At 42.5% G+C, this 14,107-nt stretch overlaps 1 long non-coding RNA gene across 1 annotated transcript in view; it reads left to right on the plus strand.

Moving 5' to 3' along the window:
• The first annotated feature begins 1,936 nt into the window (after positions 1 to 1,936).
• Positions 1,937 to 14,107, plus strand: part of LOC139580223 (uncharacterized) — a 62,439-nt gene continuing 50,268 nt past the window's right edge. The window contains exon 1 of the long non-coding RNA XR_011676003.1: positions 1,937 to 2,244. This is a non-coding gene — a long non-coding RNA (uncharacterized lncRNA). The remainder of the gene's footprint in view (positions 2,245 to 14,107) is intronic.

Raw genomic sequence — 14,107 nt, forward strand, 5'->3', positions numbered from 1 at the left:
AATAACATTTGATTTGATTTGATTCAGTGCATTTCCCATTGAGAAATCTTTCAGGACCGAAAGAAGAATACATAACATAGATTAAACATACCTTATCAAAAGTATAATTTAATTTCCTTCACATTAACTAAAATAAAACAAGCTGCATGTATATTGTCCCCAAGCAGAGAACTGTACAATGCAAGAATGAGCTATAACGAGTTTGGTTGTTGGTTTTTCTTCAAAGGGCTATTTCTAGGGTCACTCTATGTTGTTGAACAAGATGTTCTAAGTGAAGGAAGGTCATTGCAAAGTGGAACCATGAGGAGGATCATACGCCCATACTTGATCAGAAAAACATTCAAATGTTACATAACTGCTTGACTTGAAATGAGTGGAATCATCTCAGGTTGGCACTCAGGCTAGGACAAAACACCCAGGCACCCAGGTTAGGACAAAACACCCAGGCACCCAGGTTAGGACAAAACACCCAGGCACCCAGGTTAGGACAAAACACCCAGGCACCCAGGCTAGGACAAAACACCCAGGCACCCAGGTTAGGACAAAACACCCAGGCACCCAGGCTAGGACAAAACACCCAGGCACCCAGGCTAGGACAAAACACCCAGGCACCCAGGTTAGGACAAAACACCCAGGCACCCAGGTTAGGACAAAACACCCAGGCACCCAGGCTAGAACAAAACACCCAGGCACCCAGGTTAGGACAAAACACCCAGGCACCCAGGCTAGGACAAAACACCCAGGCACCCAGGTTAGGACAAAACACCCAGGCACCCAGGCTAGGACAAAACACCCAGGCACCCAGGTTAGGACAAAACACCCAGGCACCCAGGCTAGGACAAAACACCCAGGCACCCAGGTTAGGACAAAACACCCAGGCACCCAGGCACCCAGGCTAGGACAAAATACCCAGGCACCCAGGTTAGGACAAAGCCAGCGGGGGCATTGATATTTGTGACAGTGCATCTGATCACGTATTGTATGATGTATGTACGGAGTGAATGATAGTGACACAAATGCAGGCAGAATGCTGTGTTGGGCACAAATAGCGATATTATGCTCCCCTCGTTTCTCATAATATAATAGTCCAGGCCTTGTGGCAATGTTTGATAACATTCTAATGTCCCTGTGCCTGAACACATGTCTAGGTATTGGCTAGCCCATGAATCATCACATTTAGCTGCTTTCTATGTGAGGATAAATATCTGAGGCTAGCTTTTCTTAGACTGAGCAAAGAGAAACTAAATTAGGCTATTGCTGGTGCTGCTTTCTACTGCTGCTGCTGCTGGACAAAATTGGACTGCTCTGGAGGTCAAACTCTATGTGAAAGAAGTATTATATAACCCAGAGAGGGACTGAAGGAGGGCACACAGTGGAGGGCTTTCACCCTTTTGCCTTCTCCACTTCAGACGCACCACAGGTTCCTGGTGAGGCTTTATCACTAGCCTGGTGATTTAAAGTTTTGCATATCACCACAGTGTGGGAGTGAAGAAGGGAGGTTATACTGGATATTTGACCAGTCAGGAAGTATACTATGAAGAGCTCATCTGCGAAAGAGACTGTGGTCTCAGCATGACTCCCTGCTTAAATAAAGGTTCAATATAAAAATACTTCATGGATATCAGTAAATTCATATGTAAGTGGATATGGAATGTTTTTTTTGTCAGGAACTCATGCGTTGAAACATGCATACAATCACGTAACTGGCAATGCATATGCAAAAGGTGGTGGATACGGAATGTTTTTGTCCCTTTTGGGATCCAGTACACACACAAGAACACGCACACAAGAACACACACACACACACACACACACACACACACACACACACACACACACACACACACACACACACACACACACACACACACACACACACACACACACACACACACACACACACACACACACACACACACACACACACACACTTATCTGGTTCCATCGTAGGGCAGATCTAACTACCCATAAACCATAGAGGATGTAGTAGTTTAGTGCTATGAGACCGGCCTAATCCATGGCAGCTTGGCTGTATCGAGAGGGTCATGAAACAAATTGAACATTTCATCTCTTCGCCACAGCGCAAAGACCAGATTGACATCATCAGGAATCTAAATCGCATGTCTTTTGTTGCGATTCCCATGCATGTTCACACCACAGAAGAGGAGACCCATTTCATTTTCTAAAAACCCTCGATAAAATCCTTGGTTGTTTTTGTCGTCTCTTTCCCTCAATCACAAAGAGGTTAGTGGCTGCCTTTCTTCCTTCTATCTGTGACACCAACTGTGCCTTCAATTTAATGCTTTGAGACATTAGCATTTAGATAACCCCTCTGAAAATAGGAGATCAGGGAATTGAAAACAGGAGCACAATAAATATGGTGAATAATAAGAGTTCACATTTTAAATTAATGTGAAGTCGACTCTATTTTATGCAGGTTGACATTTATTGGGATGAGTCTAGTCCTGGAGGCAGAACTGAGCGATTACGGCTAGATGGGCAAGCTGCAAAGTCAAATTTGGCTAAATTGTGAAAACAAAAATGTGCTTTTTGGTCTTCATTTAAGGTTAGGGTTAGGCATTAGGGTTAGCACTGTGGTTAAAGTTAGGGTTACGGTTAGGGTTATGTTTAAAATCAGATGTTATGACTTTGTGGCTATGCCAGCTAATTACCACTCTGCAGAGCTACCTCCAAAACAAGATTCATGACGAAAAATGCTAACCTGTATATTTTATGAACAAAGCAGCCTCCTTTCAGAATGGAAGATAAATTAAATTGTGACCAAGTGAAAGGAATACTCATTTCTAGAGCCTGTCAAATAGTAGGGATAGATTGAAGTGCGACATTCGTGACAGAGCTGATGAGAACAAAGAAAGGTCTGCAATGGCAACCAAAAAAATGATATATACAGACAGTGGCGGCAGCTGAAACAAGATGGTAAGTGCCACAATGGAAGTGCAGAAGATTTTGGTACAATTTACAAAAACACTTGTTTGCTACATTTAGGCCTCTTAGAAGTAGCCAATTCGTTCAAGATTGAAGTTGAAATTGGACATCTATCCATGAGCTGAGGACGTCGGGAAATGCCTTCAAAACCGGCCTCTAGGGTCAACACTGAACGCTATTACCATCAAGTAGGCTTGGGTTTTGCTAGATTATTGTGGATGGGGGAGGTGGATGCGTGTAACCCCATGACTCTGGATTAGAACGTTGTGTGTTTGATCCTCGCTTTGGACACATTTTTTTCCCCTTTTGGTTTTAACCCTATCCCAAATCGTTAACCGTTTCCTTAACCATTCGGAATGAGTGCCTAAACTTCACCCTTATCTTCAAAAGTTGACGTTTGGAGAAATGGAATGATACAGAGCAGCAGGAGCAACAAATACAATTTGATGAACGTCTAATTCTGCAGTGAGACTGTGAGAGCTTGTTGCTTAAAAGCTTGAAATCTTGAGAATATACATGCAAATATATTTGAATATGATATATAAACAATAAAAAAGGTTCAGAGGGTTACACTTGGTGTTTGTAGTTCATCATTTGATCAAAAAGGATTCCCCTTATATGCTGAGGCCTTGTCTTGGTGATTGTACCTCCCATATCATTATTAACCACAACATGTGAAATTAGCTGGAAATGGTTCAAATCCCTCAAGGATCAATCAGGTTGCCACCATGCTGTGGTCCAGTGCCAAAACCACCAGTTCACTGTCTTCTCTCAGTGGGCCTGTGAAAATCAAATGGCCATTTTATCCATCTGGGCTCTTGAGAAACTGATGGGTTTCAATATAATGGTAGGAGACACCCAACCCATCAGTATTCTAGTCAGTCGCTGTACAACATGAAGACCAAGCAAACGGTAGCCAAATAACCCCCACCCACACGCACGCACACATGTGCACACACACACACACACACACACACACACTCACAAAGGCATGTGCATGTACAAACACACACGTGCACACGCACACACACCACACCCCCTCGTCTCCAACGAGTTTTATTGAAACAAATTGCAGGTTTCTCCAACAGCTGCACCTCAAGCATTTTCTTGGCTGACAGAAGAAAACACATGATAAAAGCTGACAAAGGTCTGAGATGTGTCATCAGGCTCCAAGTCAATCGTCACATATTTATATGGGCAGCTCAGCCAGAGTTCATGTTACGCAACACAGGCCAATCGGGCACCTTTGACAGTCCCTTTGAAGTCAAGTGGCACAACACAGCCCAAACAGCTTGTGCCTATGTACTGGTCTTTAAATGCAATTAGAGTATTTCACTGCAGTCCTAGTGAAACTGCTACCAGATTGAGAAGGAGCATTGCTTTGATAGGCTGTAACCGAAGCCGCAGCGCAAATACAATTGACTCTGACAGTAATGTTTTGTTGAGAGCAGAATGTGGTGGCAGGTGGTAGTTAACATTTCAAAGTCCAAGCTTTCAGGATTCCGACCACGGATGTTTTTGTAAGACAAAGACTTCACCTGAATGGAAGCCCTACTGTTTTGGTTGAGGTGAGCTCTGTAAAGGCATCAGGGGATTCTCTGCTGTCACATGCATTAGAGCACAATAACGCGCCGAGCTGTGTTATCACAAGAGCACTTTGTCAGTGACACATTCCGCCATGGCAAGATTTATGGTGGTGGAGAAGCGAGAGCATTATTACCATGGATTATTGAAGGCCTGTAGATGGGAAAATGGACTACTCCAACCCAACTCCTCCCTTATTCCCCACCCCTCTGCCTGCCAATGGTATGGCCCACTGATTGGGGGCCTTGGGCTCAGTCTCCACAGCAACTGCACCAAAGCAAACAAAGAGGCGGAACGGAGGGAACACGATAACACAAAGACCTACCTAGCGCAGTGGAAGATTTCAGAGACTTACACTAAGCAGAGCATGATTAAAACCGTTACCTCACAGAGTTGCAAAATTGGGTAGTTGTGTTCGATGTTGTGTTTCTTGTTCAACAATGGAGCTTCATGGTGTAGCTAGCCTGATCACAGTTTTGTTTTAAATTAATTCCTCTTTTCCATTTACTTTTAGAATTTGAATAATTTATCTTCCCTTGTAGACGTGCTAATTTACATATGCAAATAGTAACCCGTGGAGACATGATAACGTTAAATTGCACAGATGTGATGACATTGAATGTGAAATGCATGATGGGAATCACTGTAAAATGATTTAAATATCTGAACAATCTGCCAATCAAGCGGTTGACGGAAAACCTATTAAATTGAGAATGCCACACAGAGACACTATTCACTGTGTTTACAGCAACTACAAAATAAACATGATTTTAGTGATTAGCCATTGTTGATCATTAACTGGGTTATAGGCAATCAAGTTCCAAACAAACCCCATTACTCAAATTTGTAGTGAGTGCATTAATGCCTCATATGAGATTTAAAATTGCAACACTCCAGTTGCCAAGGTGTTTCCTAAATCACTTGACCATGTCACTGTTTGAAGTAAAACACCAACATAGATGGCGCACAACAGGAAGTTAGTATTCGGGTGAGGATTCTAACCTGGAGTTAGTCCCATCCACTAGTCCCACTAACAATGAACTTGACATTGAGGGTCCCTTTGGTCAGTTTAGTGTTACTAGGATTAAATGGAGCCCTGTAGGCAAGAGCAACTTCAATGGCCTAAGGCTGGTTATTCATCCTTTTTAGAAGACTGACAGGAAATCAGACTTAATGATCCCTTTACCTCAGATCAACAATGAAAATGGACCACTTGAGAGTTTTATGAAGTACAAGCGAGAGTTAGAACTTGAGCTTAGTGCAAAGCTTAGTGGGAATTAAAGCTTGAGTAATGAAACTCCAGGATTCATTGTCTGGCTGGACATTTATGTTTGTCCCACACCTACAAATTACAGGGAAAGGCAATGATGGGAGGTCAGGGACGTGTACCATTGATTTCTCTAAACTGAACAAAAACTACAAATTTGAACTCACACTGTGCTTAACCCATTCATGTCCATAACGGAATGTATAATGTCCTTTAGTACACCTGCTCTCTGAGCTTACTGATGGGCAAATCTGAAGAATACCACAGACGTCAATGCGCACCCACATGTGTATATGTCTGAGGTATGTGTGTGTACACGTGCGCTTGTGAGAGAGGGAGAGAAAAAGAGAGAAAGCTGTTGCAGGCCTCACTCGCCATTGATTTACATTGGATTTGCTCATGCTGTACAATATAATCGAGGAGTGAGTGTGTGTGTGGATTTCTTTCAATATTGTTTTTAAATACAGTGCATTCGGAAAGTACTCAGACCGCTTGACTTTTCCCACATTTTGTTACGTTACAGCCTTATTCTACTGCATGTACACTAGGGATGTGTGTGTGAGAGAGACTGTGTAGATTTCTTTCGATATTGTTTTCATATATACCGTATATTGATCTAGACAATCTATATACCAAAAACGTATTAAGATCTGATCACTTGTTCACGAACAAGAATGAGTTGAATCATATGATAGTCCGATTTGCGATTACATTTACATTTAAGTCATTTAGCAGACGCTCTTATCCAGAGCGACTTACAAATTGGTGCATTCACCTTATGATATCCAGTGGAACAACCACTTTACAATAGTGCATCTAACTCTTTTAAGGGGGGGGGGGGGGGGGTTAGAAGGATTACTTTCTCCCTATCCTAGGTATTCCTTAAAGAGGTGGGGTTTCAGGTGATTAGAACAGGTAAAATAAGAATACTAGGATTTTAAACAATTTAATTCTGAAATGTATTTCAAATGACATAAGGTGCTTTCAGAAAGTATTCATGTCCCTTGACTTACTTCACATTTTGTTGTGTTACAGCCTGAATTCAAAATGGATTTAATAAAAACATGTCTCACCCATCTACACACAAAAACCCATAAAGACAAAGTGAATACATGTTTTTAGACATTTTTGCAAATGTATTACAAATGAAATACAGTATTCACACCCCTGAGTCAATACATGTTAAAATCACCTTTGGCAGTGATTACATCTATGATACTTTCTGGGTGAGTGTCTAAAAACTTTGCACACCTGGATTGTACAATATCTTTAAAATCCTCCAAGCTCTGTCAAATTGGTTGTTGATCATTGCAAAACAACCATTTTAAAATACTGCCATAGATTCTCTAGCATATTTAAGTCAAAACTGTAACTTGGCCACTCAGGAACATTCACTTTCATCTTGGTAAGCAACTCCAATGTAGATTTGACCTTGTTTTTTAGGTTATTGTCCTGCTGAAAGGTGAATTAATCTCCCAGTGTCTGGTGAAAAGCAGACTGAACCAGGTTTTCCTCTAGGATTTTGCCTGTGCTTGCTTACTTCCATTCCGTTTCTTTTTCATCCTGAAAAACTTCCCAGTCCTTAACAATTAAAAGCATACCCATAACATGATGCAGCCACCACTATGACTGAAAATATGGAGTGTGGTACTCAGTAATGTGTTGTATTGGATTTTCCCCAAACATAACACTTTGTATTCAGGCCAAAAGTTTCATTGCAATTTTTTTGCAGTATTACTTTAGTGCTTTGTTGCAAACAGGATGCATGTTTTGGTATATTTTTATTCTGTACAGGTTTCCTTCATTCACTTTGTCAATTAAGTTAATATTGTGGAGTAACTAAAATGTTATTCTTCCATCGTCAGTTTTCTTCTATGACAGCCATTAAACTCTGTAACTGTTTTAAAGTCATTGGCCTCATGGTGAAATCCCTGTGCGTTTCCTTCCTCTCCGGCAACTGAGTTAGGAAGGATGCCTATAACTTTGTAGTTGCTGAGTGTATTGATACACCATCCAAAGTGTAATTAATAACTTCACCATGTGTAACAGTTTAGCTTCCATCCCTCTCCTCGCCCCTACCTGGGCTCAAACCAGGGACCCTCTGCACACATCAACAACTGACACCCACGAAGCATCGTTACCGGCTCCGACGCTCGTCTTATGGAGCAGGGCTTGCAAACTATTATAGACTACAAAGGGAAGCACAGCCACGAGCTGCCCAGTGACACGAGCCTACCAGACCAGCTAAATCACTTCTATGCTCGCTTTAAGGCAAGCAACACTGAGGCATGCATGAGAGCATCAGCTGTTCCGGATGTGATCACGCTCTCCGTAGCCGACATGAGTAAGACCTTAAAACAGGTCAACATTCACAAGGCTGCGGGGCCAGACGGATTACCAGGACGTGTGCTCCGGGCATGTGCTGACCAACTGGCAGGTGTCTTCACTGACATTTTCAACATGTCCCTGATTGAGTCTGTAATACCAACATGTTTCAAGTAGACCACCATAGTCCCTGTGCCCAAGAACACGAAGGCAACCTGCCTAAATGACTACAGACACGTAGCACTCACGCCCGTAGCCATGAAGTGCTTTGAAAGGCTGGTAATGGCTCACATCAACACCATTATCCCAGAAACCCTAGACCCCCTCCAATTTGCATACCACCCAAACAGATCCACAGATGATGCATCTCTATTGCAATCCACATTGCCCTTTCCCACCTGGACAAAAGGAACACCTATGTGAGAATGCTATTCATTGACTACAGCTCAGTGTTCAACACCATAGTACCCTAAGAGCTCATCACTAAGCTAAGGATCCTGGGACTAAACACTTCCCTCTGCAACTGGATCCTGGACTTCCTGACGGGCTTCTCCCAGGTGGTGGGGGTAGGTAGCAACACATCTGCCACGCTGATCCTCAACACTGGAGCCCCCCAGAGGTGAGTGCTCTGTCCCCTCCTGTACTCCCTGTTCACCCATGACTGCATGGCCAGGCACGACTCCAACACCATCATTAAGTTTGCAGACGACACAACAGTGGTAAGCCTGATCACCGATAACGACGAGACAGACTACAGGGAGGAGGTCAGAGTCCTGGCCGGGTGGTGCCAGAATAACAACCTATCCCTCAACGTAACCAAGACTAAGGAGATGATTGTGGACTACAGGAAAAGGAGGACCGAGCACGTCCCCATTCTCATCGACGGGGCTGTAGTGGAGCAGGTTGAGAGCTTCAAATTCCTTGGTGTCCACATCACCAACAAACTAGAATGGTCCAAACACACCAAGACAGTCGTGAAGAGGGCACAACAAAGCCTATTCCCCCTGAGGAAACTAAAAAGATTTGGCATGGGTCCTGAAATCCTCAAAAGGTTCTACAGCTGCAACATCGAGAGCATCCTGACTGGTTGCATCACTGCCTGGTACGGCAACTGCTCGGCCTCCGAACACAAGGCACTACAGAGGGTAGTGCGTACGGCCCAGTGCATCACTGGGGCTAAGCTGCCTGCCATCCAGGACCTCTACACCAGGCGGTGTCAGAGGAAGGCCCTAAAAATTGTCAAAGACCCCAGCCACCCCAGTCATAGACTGTTCTCTCTACTACCGCATGGCAAGCGGTACCGGAGTGCCAAGTCTAGAACAAAAAGGCTTCTCAACAGTTTTTACCCCAAGCCATAAGACTACCGAACAGCTAATCAAATGACTACCCGGACTATTTGCATTGTGTGCCCCCCCCAACACCCCCCAACCCCTCTTTTTACGCTCCTGCTACTCTCTGTTTATCATGTATATCATACATTCATGTACATACTACCTCAATTGGCCCGACCAACCAGTGCTCCCGCACATTGGCTAACCGTGCTATCTGCATTGTGTCCCGCCACCCACCACACGCCAACCCCTCTTTTACGCTACTGCTACTCTCTGTTCCTCATATATGCATAGTCACTTTAACCATATCTACATGTACATACTACCTCAATCAGCCCGACTAACCGGTGTCTGTATGTAGTCTCATTACTTTTATAGCCTCGCTACTGTATATAGCCTCGCTACTGTTATTTTTCACTGTCTTTTTTACTGTTGTTTTTATTTCTTTACTTACCTATTGTTCACCTAATACCTTTTTTGCACTATTGGTTAGAGCCTGTAAGTAAGCATTTCACTGTAAAGTCTACACCTGTTGTATTCGGCGCACGTGACAATAAACTTTGATTTGATTTGATTTACCTATTGCTCCTTGCCCTTGCAGAGCAAGGAAAACAACTACTTCAAGGTCTCAGAGCGAGTGACGTCACCGATTGAAACACTACTAGCGCACACCCCGCTAACTATCTAGCCATTTCAAACCGGTTACACTCATCCCCATTTTGACCTCCTCCTTTTCCGCAGCAACCAGTGATCTGGGCCAACAGCATCAATGTAATAGTATAGCTTCCGTTCCTCTCCTCGCCCCAACCTGGGCTCGAACCAGGGACCCTCTGCACACATCGACAACAGTTACCCTTGAAGCATCGTTACCTATCGCTCCACAAAAGCCACGGCCCTTGCAAAGCAAGGGAAACAACTACTTCAAGGTCTCAGAGTGAGTGACGCTACTTGCGCGCTCCCCGCTAACTACCTAGCCATTTCACACCGGTTACACATGCTCAAAGTAACATTCAATGTCTCCTTTTTTTACCCATCTACCAATAGGTGTCCTTCTTTGAGAGGCATTTGAAAACCTACCTGGTCTTTGTGGTTGAATCTGCTCAACTGAGGGACCTTACAGATAATTGTATGTGTGGTGTACAGAGATGAGGTAGTCATTCAAATATCATGTAAAAAAACTATTATTGTACTCAGATTCCTTGCTAAGCACATTCTAACTTATTTAGGCTTGCCATAACAAAGGGGTTGAATACTTATTTACTCAAAACATTTCATTTTAAATGAATTTGTAAAAAAAAATCTAAAAACTAAAATCCACTTTGACATGATGGTGTATTGTGTGTAGGCCAGTGACCAGTGACAAAAAAATCTCAATTTAATCAATTTTAAATTGATGATGTAACACAACAAAATGTGGAAAGTGTCAAGGGATGTGAATACTTTATGAAGGCACTGTATGCTGAAGGCATTTTAATAGTTTTTTAATTATTATTATTGACTTTAATTGACATTGAAAGTATGATAGATGATGACAATCTTAAAACGTCAATGTGGCCTGTCTAGACACTTGTACTAAATTTGTTGACACCAAATTTCATGCATTTACACCAAACAGAATTGGTTCAGTAGCGCGTTTTGATATTGTACTAAATATAGTACAAGGATGTGAATGGGTGCAACTGCATTCAGGGATAAACAACATAAACCAAAAGCAATATGTTAGGGGAATCACAAATATGGAAAGTCAGCTCTCCATCCTTAAAAAATGTATTAAAGCTGGCATGCTGGACTTTCCCCTGGAGCTCAATTCATTTTTCTCTCTTTAAAGACCTGATGGTTTTCAACTGGAGTCCTATATCATTATTGTTTGAGAGCAATTATCACCTGTGTTTAATCACACATTTAAAGATTGTAGACCAGTGCTGGTTCACCTTTATCTAATGACAGGCTAATAAATGCCCAGTGTTTCTCTGCATGTGTTAGCGCTGGGCTACAAAAAGAAAAGGAGAGCCGCACACTCTAGGAGCTCAGCTGCAATAATTTTTTAACCAACGTTTCTACAACCAAGCTGTCATCATCAGGGTATAATTAAGCAATAAGGCATGGTGGGGTGTGATTATGGCCAATATACCACTGCTAAGGGCTGGTCTTTGCACGACACAACGAGGAGTGCCATTATACAGCCATTAGTCGTGATATATTGGCCATATACCACACCCCCTCATGCCTTACTGCTATTATAAACTGGTTACCAACGTAATTATGTTTTTTCATACTCATCTGATATACCACAGCTGTCAGCCAATCAGCATTCAGGGCACAAACCACCCAATTTATAATGACAAACACTGCGGGCCACTAGTTTATATAGTTTGAAAGGACACACAGGTGTCTGTAATCATGGCCGGCTGTGGCTTGATTTCATTGGTTGATTTACACATAACATACGATCATAGATACAATTTGGCTACATAGGCCTACAAACATTATTTACAATGGATAGCAAAAACCACAAAATCACAAGAATGGCTTCAGATAAAACTCTACTTTGAGACCGAAGGGCGCAAGAGTCTTTAAATTAAATATCCAGGCGGCCACTCGTTTGAACAATAAATTGTCCTGGTCACCCCCTCTCCTAGGGAGGGTGACGTGTTCGATGCCAATATAGTGAAGGGACAAAATAGAGTGGTTCGCTTCCAAAAACTGGACCACAACTGAGTACATCCTGTTTTTGCACCTAGTGGTGCTATGATGCTCAGTGAGTCTTACTTTTAGTTTGAGCATTGTTTAACCCACATCATTTTTAACACAGGGACAAGTTCTAAGATAAATAACTGCCATTAGTGGAATCACGTGATAACACCTTTGATTGAGATCTGTTTCCCTGTTTGAGGGTGTTTGAAGGATCTGTTAGTGCCATTGCATTGAGTGCAGCCATTACACTTGTAGTTTACATCCAGTAGAGGCACAAGGAGACGTTGTGGGTGGGTATTTTGGGGTGTTACATCAAAGTTTACCATTCATCACTGAGATTTCCGCCCTGCGGGAATATGACCAAGGGAGGGTCCAAAAACACATGACATATACTGTCATCGGATCTTAGAATGTGCCAAAGTTTGTGAACGATTCCCTTAATTTTTTCAGAGCACTTTGAATAGCATGTAGTAAGAATGCAAGAATGCTTCTTATTCTGAGGCTGTCCTTGAAAGAGATCATGTCTCGATTTGTTTTGGATTTTCTCAATGGCAGTACTGATCTAACCATTTTTTGAAAATTATTTTGATTCGGCAGAATTGCCTGTAGGGCAAACTGTTTTAAAAGGGAATCGGGTGACCGCTATCAGCCCTTAACAAACGGTTAGGATCAGTAGGTTTCCTATAAAGATAAGTGTACAGTATAGAACATTATCCTCACACAAACTCTAAAGATCAAGGAAACGGATTTGCTGTGTATCAGATTGCATAGAGCTCAGAACAAGAGTTAAGAAAAGCATGGAACGCCTGGAGCTGTTTAGCATCACTCCTCCATAGAACAAAAATATAATTAATGTACCGTTTCCGAATAATAACGTTAGGCTAGAACCTACTGTACAGTATGTGCATCTGCAAGCCCCAAGATGAGGATTGGGAACAGGATTGGGAACGCTCCCACTGAGGTCAAAAAGGTCAAGTTCAGATTTATGACCACGATTGAGCTGATGTGGATACCTTGTGAACATTAACAAGTGGATTGATTAACTCATGTTCATTCTAGCCATGTGTACTATGATCCATAACTATGCCCCACTGGCTTTAGGGCTGCTCTGAGTTTTACATAAATTGAGCTACTTTACCTCCCCCTCTCTTTCTCTCTCTCTTCCTACCGTGGATGATTGGTAACAACCTGCCAGCCGATGTGGCGCTGCTAATTTTAGCATGTCTGCTCCCTCACCAGAGGACTGCAATAGCAATAGATCAATTGGATGCCTAAACCTAAACCAGAATCCATCTCTAAATAGATGTAAATGAATGATTTCCCATGTCAGCCATCAATATGAGTGATGATATAGATTCTATTCAGGACATGTGTAAGATATATTAACAGGATGGGCTGTTCCAAGAGCAATGTAACCTACTTTTCTATGTGAATGTCTATCCTTAGCATTGAAGTCTGTCAGTATCAACAAATAACATTGCATGGAAAATAGGCTGTTAATTCCAGGAAGAAATGTTGGTGTCACATCAATATTTTATATTTCATTATCCTCTTCGACAGTAAGCTGAAGATCCGATGACAGTTGAGGTTATTTCTGTCAGTAGTGCTCTGCGATCTTGGGCTAGAATGATTTGAGGCAAACCATTAAAGAGGCACAACAAAGGAATTGACAACATGCGAGCCTTGTGTAGAGTGACATCCCTGCAAATACCATAAATGGATTTGCAGATCGTTCAAAGCAAGGACAAAGCAACCCCGACTGTGAAGACTGCTTTCAAAGATGCAGTCCACACATTTTCCTGCTGCCAATTACTCATTGCATACGTATGGACCATAGGCCCGTCTTCTAAAGGATGAAGAACATGTTGACCACACTGCACTAACCTTTTGATTTGCGACCCACATATCGGCACCTTTGAGTGTTACTGCTTCTAGTTGCTACTTTTAACACCACAGTATC

The sequence above is a fragment of the Salvelinus alpinus genome, chromosome 7 (genome assembly GCF_045679555.1).
Source record: "Salvelinus alpinus chromosome 7, SLU_Salpinus.1, whole genome shotgun sequence".
NCBI lineage: Eukaryota > Metazoa > Chordata > Actinopteri > Salmoniformes > Salmonidae > Salvelinus > Salvelinus alpinus.